Source organism: Oryzias melastigma, linkage group LG16, assembly GCF_002922805.2.
Source record: "Oryzias melastigma strain HK-1 linkage group LG16, ASM292280v2, whole genome shotgun sequence".
Lineage (NCBI taxonomy): Eukaryota > Metazoa > Chordata > Actinopteri > Beloniformes > Adrianichthyidae > Oryzias > Oryzias melastigma.
The window spans coordinates 23,067,188-23,075,522 of record NC_050527.1 but is presented as its reverse complement, the minus strand read 5'-3'; positions in this window follow the sequence as shown (position 1 = coordinate 23,075,522).

The window sequence follows — 8,335 nt, the reverse complement described above, 5'->3', positions numbered from 1 at the left end:
GTACCTGCAGTAGAATTTTATTGCCATAAAATAGTTAATGAGGGTTGGATTGATTCAGATGGAGCACTACTGGAGGCCTAGGTGTGAAATGCACGGCCCGCCACTGAGTTTTAGGAATCTCACTTGACTTATCACACCTGGACTTCACTGACTATAATCATGAACATAAATCAAGTTTAGCTCACGTTTCACTTGTGTATTCTCCTATTTTTCCACAATAAACTTTTTTTTTTTTAACGTTTTTGATTGGCTGTTAATTTTACAGTCTTACTTTCTGACACATGTTCCATTTCACATTCTGGCCTGCTGAGTCAAGCAACAGCAACATCTGATACTTATATTTAATAATGGATGAACGGCTCAACTGTCTGACTGCCTTTCAAATACTCACATATGGTTGTGGTTTTATTATTTTGTTTGTTGTAAAACGCACAATGAATTCATTCATTCTGAAAACAAATCCAGAAAATCTGGAATGGATAAAATAATTATTTTTCTGGACAGAATAAAGCAAAAAGTTTCAGCAGAAGTTACATGAAAGGAAAACTTCAAAAAAACAAACAAACACCATTGACAAAAATAAACTGAGGGGTAATGTAATAAAAAAGCAATAAAACCCACTCAGATGTAGCAAACACATCGTACAAAATGAGACTCGGACCAGCAACTACTAAAAAACAGGTGTGTATATGATGAAGACTAGCCTTTGGTTACACTTTTAGCATACGGTGTTCACACTGGACTGTCACGATCTGATACTACAGTGTGTTTGCTACTTATACTTAGAACATGCTTGGTGCAAACTCACAATATATTTTCTTTTCAAAGCACTATTCCGATACATGAACGACATATAATTTTGGACGCAATTATTAATTTCCATGATCAGTTTTGAAATGACTGGCACTTCCGTGTTTTAAAAAGAACACTATACCCACACGTCACTACTAAATCCAAGTCCCTGGTTGGGTTAAAGATGTACTGGTTTAACTCTCTGGACATAGATTCAAACCTATGATCTGTGTTTCTGCGTATGGAGAACATGTTGGCTTCTATCTTAACGAGTTCACTAAAATGATTCTGTGAAGTAGAGTAGTAGGGAAAAATCGATTTGGCGATATGTCGCCATATTTCGTTTGGCGATACTTGTGTCAATTTAGAGTGTTGAGAAGACTATATTTAGTTCATTTTTTTCATATCAATATTTCTATGAAATATGGTGGGTGTGACATGAACCTCAATCTCTTTTAATTGCCGTGAATGATTTTTTTTTTGTAAGTTTCTCTTTTTTTAATTACTTGATAACCACAAAAACAAAATCAAGACAATAATTTCAACATTGTGGAGAGACTACGTCTCTCGGCTGGCGCTTTTGGTTTCCCCAGAGGAGCTGGAGGAAGAGGCTCGGGAGAAGGAAGTCTGGGCATCTTTGCTTAGACTGCTGCTACGGATTAGAGGAAGAAGATGGATGGATTTTCAATTAAATGGAAAATAGTTTACTGAAATAAAAATGTCCTGAAATTAAATTAAAAGTGAAAAAGTCAATGCAAAACAGTCTAAAAACCCCAAAAAAAAGAAATATATATAATAAAATGGAAATATAAATAATTTGTAACTTCTTAGCCTGTAAATGGAACAATAAAAACAGGTCAAAAGTGACATTTAAAAAAACAAGTCAGCATTTATGTCATTCTCCTCCCCACATCTCCAGCGAGACTCCAATAAGACAAAGAAAAGAAGTTATATATGTATACTGGACTATAGAAATATGTAAACGAGACAGATTTAAGTAACCTGGCTGCCCTTTTACGAGCACACTCAATATTTTGTTGTTCTTATCATCTAAAAAAATAATAGGGATAATAAAGCAACACAATGACATTTGTATGTCTTCTTCTTTGTCAATAAAACTTGAATTTAAATGAAAAAAAGTTTATGAATTACAACAAACCTGTTTAGTATGGTTGGACACAGTTTGTTTTTCATACATAAAAGTTGCAAATAAATTAGTATGATTTTATGCTTTTGAACTGCAACTAATAATTTGATTTGATCCATTAGTCAATAATATTCTAAGGCTTTATCTATATTACTTTGGATTTTAACATTTTTCCTCTTTAAACAGTTCTCAACATGTCTCCCTCCATTTCTCCCTCGTTTTCCTTTTCATCCTTCTTTCTCCTCCATAATTCCTCCATCCCACTCTGAGCTTGTTCCTTTCTCTGTCTTCTCCTTTTTCATGTTCTGTCCACCTTTCTTCCTTTGGTCTTGGCCCATTATCTCTCCTCATCCTCTCTTCCTTTAATTTTCCCCCCATCAGTCTGTCATTCACCCTCCCTCCCTCCTCCGAGTCACTCCCACCGGTCTCCCGTCTTCATCCCATTCCCTACTTTTCCATTCATCTCTTTTTCATCCATTTCAGTCTCGCCCTCCCCTCCCTGTGTGAGGTGACACAGGGAGACAGATAGGGAGAGTGGGTTTTCATCCAATCTGCCAGCCCTGATTCTGCTGCGACCCTGGAGCTCAAACCGCTGAGTGATTTAACGCTCGCCGCTCTCCATCAGGATTGGGTTGAATTCCCCCCCTTTTTTCTCACAACTCATGCCGCACCAAGGACACACACCAATAAACAACAAAGCATAATTCACATCGCAGCAGACACACAAACTGAACACACAAGTTGAGCAAGTGACACAAGGAAGATGACACATTTAACATTCTTTTACTCAAAAAAAAAAAACCCTCGTAGGTTTGTAATTTAATATATTTTAATCAAAATAGCAGTTCACATGGAATGGAATTGTTCTTATTCCTTAGAAGTGTTTTGTTCTTACAGGAAGCAACAGGCCATTGCACAACATGGACTTGTCAACATGTGCCGCAGCACGAGTTAGGAGGAAACAAACGCCGGGTGCCCGGTTGAGCTCCTCTTTTTCACCTGAGTGGTGATGACTGGTGCTCCGGCACCCTGAGGAATGTGGATTTGGTTTCTGTTAGCGCCTTATCTACTAAATTAACCGAGAGTTACAAGGTAGTCGTTGGTGATAAAAACCACTCTGCAGATTGTGTTGGTTTGTTTTCAACCGTTGACACGATCAACATAATTCCAGTAGATTTTGAAGGTGAAAAGCGGCGCTCGCCGCTTTTCACCTTCAAAATCTACTGAAATTATGTTGATTGTGCTAACAATTAAAACATTACAGTAAATCAAATAACATAAACACTAGAGCTCCAATGTTAAATGATTAAAGTGTCAATCATCATGATTTTCTGAAAACTTTAAAGAAACGTTTAATTGAACGAGGATCCCAAAGAGAAATGGATGAAAATCTGTGACGCTTGTCTGATTTGATCGGCCTGCGCAAGGAATTTAGTCCCATCAGATACTGTAGAAGAACATATGAGTCACCAAAAGTTATGTTGTTTTTGTAGACATACAGAAAAGACTTTCAATTCTTCTTTACAGTCAAGCGTAGAAAGATGCACGCTTCTGTTGCAGATGAGCCCTGACGCAAACGGGTTCACTGGAACTGTTTGAGTTCATATTTATGACCTATTCTGATTAAAAATTTGGGGTTTTTTTGCATATTCCTATGGCATTTTTCTCACAATGGAGGACCTCAAAGTGGCATTTCTGTATTAAAGTGATTGTGAATCAGGAAAAAAAAAAATGTTTTTTTGAAAAATATTGTATTTGTTATGTTGAAATTTCTTGGCTCCACTCCATTCTGATGGATAATCTTGTAGACACTAGATCCACGTTTTCCTCATCTGAGCAGGAATCTGGGTCAAAACTGTAGCTCTGATATAGCCTGTTGCACTGTTTGGTTGGGGGTAGGAAGGGCTGTAAGATAGAGGGAGTGCGTAAGCACAGAGCTCTCAGCAACAGGGGTGGTAAAAGGGGCGGGGTTGCTCCACACTAACTGACACAACTCAGATGAATTTCTAATGAAGTACTGCCACTTTGCAGAAACTAGGTTGTCGAAAACAACAAAGTTTGTTTTTATTTTGGCTAAAAATGACTCAATCATAATCTTTTCTAATGAAGACACTGATTTCTCACCATAAATATCAACAATGACAACAAATTAGGAAAAAGAAATCAATATTCAGTACTTAATTAATCTCAGTAATTGTTACATTTTTGAATGATCTCTTACATTTCATGGGGATAATGTCCCATTTTAACCAAGTTGCTCCCTGTTTATCAACCATGTAATGTTAAAGAAAAATCGATTTACCAATTTTTAAACAAATATTTTTTCACATTTTCAACTAATGAAGAAATGTGCAGCATTTGTAACAAAATTCATGAACTTTAAACTGAAGTAAGGTCATTTAAACTTGTCTAAATTTCATGTAGACATTTTAATTTTTAAATCTCGTTTAAAAACTCTGAGAATGCTTTTAACCCATAAGAACGTAAACCCATTTTTCTGTGAGAATAAAATTAGGTGAAATAAACCGAGTGGCCCACAGGACATTTTTCTGTTACATGGAAGTCACTATGGGTTCTTATGGGTTAAAATGGATTGAAAGATCATCAAAGTGGGACTTTAACACTTAAATATGACACTTAAACCAGTGTCAGTGACTGTTTTTTTTTCAAATAGTCACTTAATTAAAACAACCTTTTATTATTTCTTCAACAGTAAAGTAATTCATTTTAGTTTTTTTTTTAATTAGCAAAATAAATGTATAAAATGATAAGAGTCATAAATAAAACATGTATAAAATAACTTTTCATTTTCTCTCAAAATTGTTTATTGTATTGTCAGTCTTCTAGAAAAAAACTAAAAAAAAAACTAAAATATTATTTAAAAAAATCTTTAAACTTGAAAAAACTCAATTAAGTTTAATGTCGATTCTCAGTGTATCATCATTTTAAGAATAGTTAGTAGAGAAACTTATGACACCAAAACATTGTTGTGTTGTACTGAACTAGTTAAAAAATAAAAGCAAGAATGCAGCCTAACCAGTTTGTTTAGATCATCTATGTTAGGACGCTTCAGTGTGAAGCTCATGCAGGTTTTTGTTCAATTAAAGCTTCAGATTTGAGCATTTTTGTAGGTTAAACCTTAATTGATATAAACATATACACAAAAAATGCCAAAAAATGTTGTGTTTTAGTGTTTTACAGTAGAAATAAGATCTCTATAGTGTCCAATAATTGTTTTTTGAGCTAAAAGCGTTAAAGATTTAACAGCATATCTGCCTTGAACATCATCAGATGTGTTTTGTGTCCTGAAGACCTCCCTCTTGTCATCACTCTGTGTGATTCCTAGGAACAAAGACCTGCACACTGTTCTCAGTGTGTGTGTTCCAGAGAGATTATAGGTGTGCATGACAGTGTGACCTGAAATGTTTATGTTTGGGTGAGCAGGCTGTGCTTGAATCTGGTCCGCATCCATACATTATGAGCACATCTATCTTTATCTGCATGTAAGGACAACAGGCAAAGACTTGTTACTGTGTCTGTGAGCGGCGGAGCAGCTCTCTGATTGGACTGCGGAGCTTATTTACAAAATAAAAGACACCAGACAGACACTTCCCGTAGAGGGGTGTCTGCTTTTACTTATGTGCACGTATGTGTGTGAAAAGCCGACAGATTGCATGTGAGGTCGGATGGACTCGTCTCATGACACCGATGGGGATTCACAATCAGCATTTGATCTCAAACCTCACAATGTGACTCAGAAGGCGACTCTTACGGCGCGACAACACCGGTTTCCTTCCTTGTGATGAAACGCTTCCTTGACCTTGTGAGGCTGAAATATCATGTCACTAGAATCGGACACGTCTGATCGTGATTAAATCATGTGTGGTCACTCCAGCCACTTCACTTTACAAAAGATTTGTTGAAAACTTGCATTTTTTTGAATCGCAGACATGATTCATTTAACCTAGATTGTCGCTCTTTCTTCTACTTTCTTATATAACTTGAACTTTATGTTTAAAACATCTTTCATAATTTGCTTTTTGAATGATGAAGATGTATAATTTAAGTTGTGGTAAAACCTTGTGAAAACAGGGATGATTTCCAGTCATATTTACCAGTAGCTCTTTGGGACGACGTCATTTTCAGGATTTAGCGCACATTCACGGTGACCACTATCCCAAACATTACTCACCAAAAATTCTGAAGCTTCTACTTTCAGTTCTGCAAATTGATTAAGATCATTCTATTAGATTAGTTGAACTGAAACTGAAATTAAAATGTTTCTTAATGATATAGAGATTAAAAAAGCTCAGACTGGCATGTTAGACAGGGAGCGACCAAATTCACAACTTTATGTGACACTTCTTTACATTTTTCTTCATGACCTAATTAACGAACACACAGAAAACAAACACATTAGAAATGCAGGCACTTTTATAAGATAAGTAGAAAGTAAAAATGATCCAAGTTGAAAATAATAAGAGAAAAACTTGAGATAAAACACAGCAAAGAATTAAAACTTTGTATTTCCTCTCTGACATCTGAAATATTGACTCATTTCCATTTTTTACAGAAAAACTCAAAACCATCTCATTACAAAAGCCTACTCTCTATGACATAATGCACTTTGTATTTTTCATTAATTTTAATTATATCTTAATTCTTTTTAACCGTTTGCTTCTACTTCTGTCACTTTTTCTGTTATAAGGTGACCTTGAGTGTCTAGAAAAGTGCCTAAATTATAAAATGTATTATTATTATTACTAAATCATAAAAGCATCCATGAATATTAGTATTTGGCTATCAAATTCAACTCTAGATGACTTTTTTCATTTTAAAAAATTAACCAGCATGAAAATTTCTACAAATCCGAATTATGTTTTTAGTAAAAAGCAGAGTTTTTACATATTATTATGTATTTTTGTGCAGATTTGTTATCAGTGCTGCTGTCTGTAGTATCAAACTTTTGTCTCTGGAGTTTGATCTCAAGTGAAGAACTGAGGTTTGAGAAAAAGAGGAAATGCAAGATAAAGTTATAAGAACATTTTTGAAAATGAGAAATGTACAAAATATAGACGTTACAAGTATTACCAAGACATTTAACTTAAGTAAAGAGACTTGGAATAGCATCACTTGAGTATAAAAGTGGTTTCGTTTTATCTAATTAGTAAATCAAGTTAACTCTGTCTAGTTTCTAGTCCAGCTCTCTCTGAGACGATTCAACCACATATTTTAATGTTGCACAATTGATTCTGTTTTTAAACGCTGAAAAATTGAAATACTTGATTTGATTTGATTGATTTATTTGTTCCATTCATGAAGAGAGCATTACATTAACATATTCAGTACACAACACAAGTCCGCATATCTTCATCGCAGGAAAAGAGCCGTAAGAAGAAAACAATTCTTATTTCATTTCTACCCCTAAATGACATCTTAAAAAGAAAAAAGACAAAAGAAATAATCCTAGATGGCTTTTAGTGCCTGTACCCTAACACTAACTAAAGTTAACTGAAGTTTTTTTCTATAAAAATATATTTTCTTAAATAACATTTTATATGTACAACTTTTTTAAATGTCCTGTTGAGCATCTCAAACTTTTACCCCAAAATAAAATACATGCCTGCTTTAAAGAAGTTCGGGCAACTTGAAACTAAAATCATATTTCCTACTATAATTTTCATCTTCTGAGGTGAAAACAAACATTTTTTACAGACTCTCTGACATCTCTCCGTTTTAACTTTAAGCATCCCTAATAAAGTTGGCTGTTTTACTAAATCAGACTCAAATTTCAGCAATCTTGACTTCTTAAATAAAGCATTTGTTTGTTCTCTGTATCCATCTTCATGAATTAGCTGAATAACTTTTTTCTGTTGTAAATGTGATGGTGTTAAATGAGTTTTAAATGTATTACTGCACAATTCAACACAGATCACACAAAAGTCAGAGAATACCATGAATTAGTAACACTTTCCAAATGGAAATATTTGGTTTTACTCAAATATTGCATAGACTGTCTACATAAATTTGTGTCAAATCATTTTAAAAATACAGTATTTTTTATTACATTTTATTACTCAAAAAATATAATTCTCGTTTTTCTCCACACTCATATTTTACTTTCATTGTTCTTCTCACAAGTGTTTCTTTTTAAATAGTGAGAGGATGAAGACACCAAAAACAAACAGGAACACTTTTGTGGGACAAATACTAGTTAAAGAAGTTTGAACACATTACAAACATTATAAAAAAGTTTCAAATTTTCCCACCAGTATTTTTAGCCATTAGTCACAAGTTATTATCCAACCTGAAATCGACCCTCATTTGCCTTTTATCCAGAGCATGTGTATTGTAACTGACAGTTTTGTTGCCTGGTGAAAAAACAAACAGCAGATA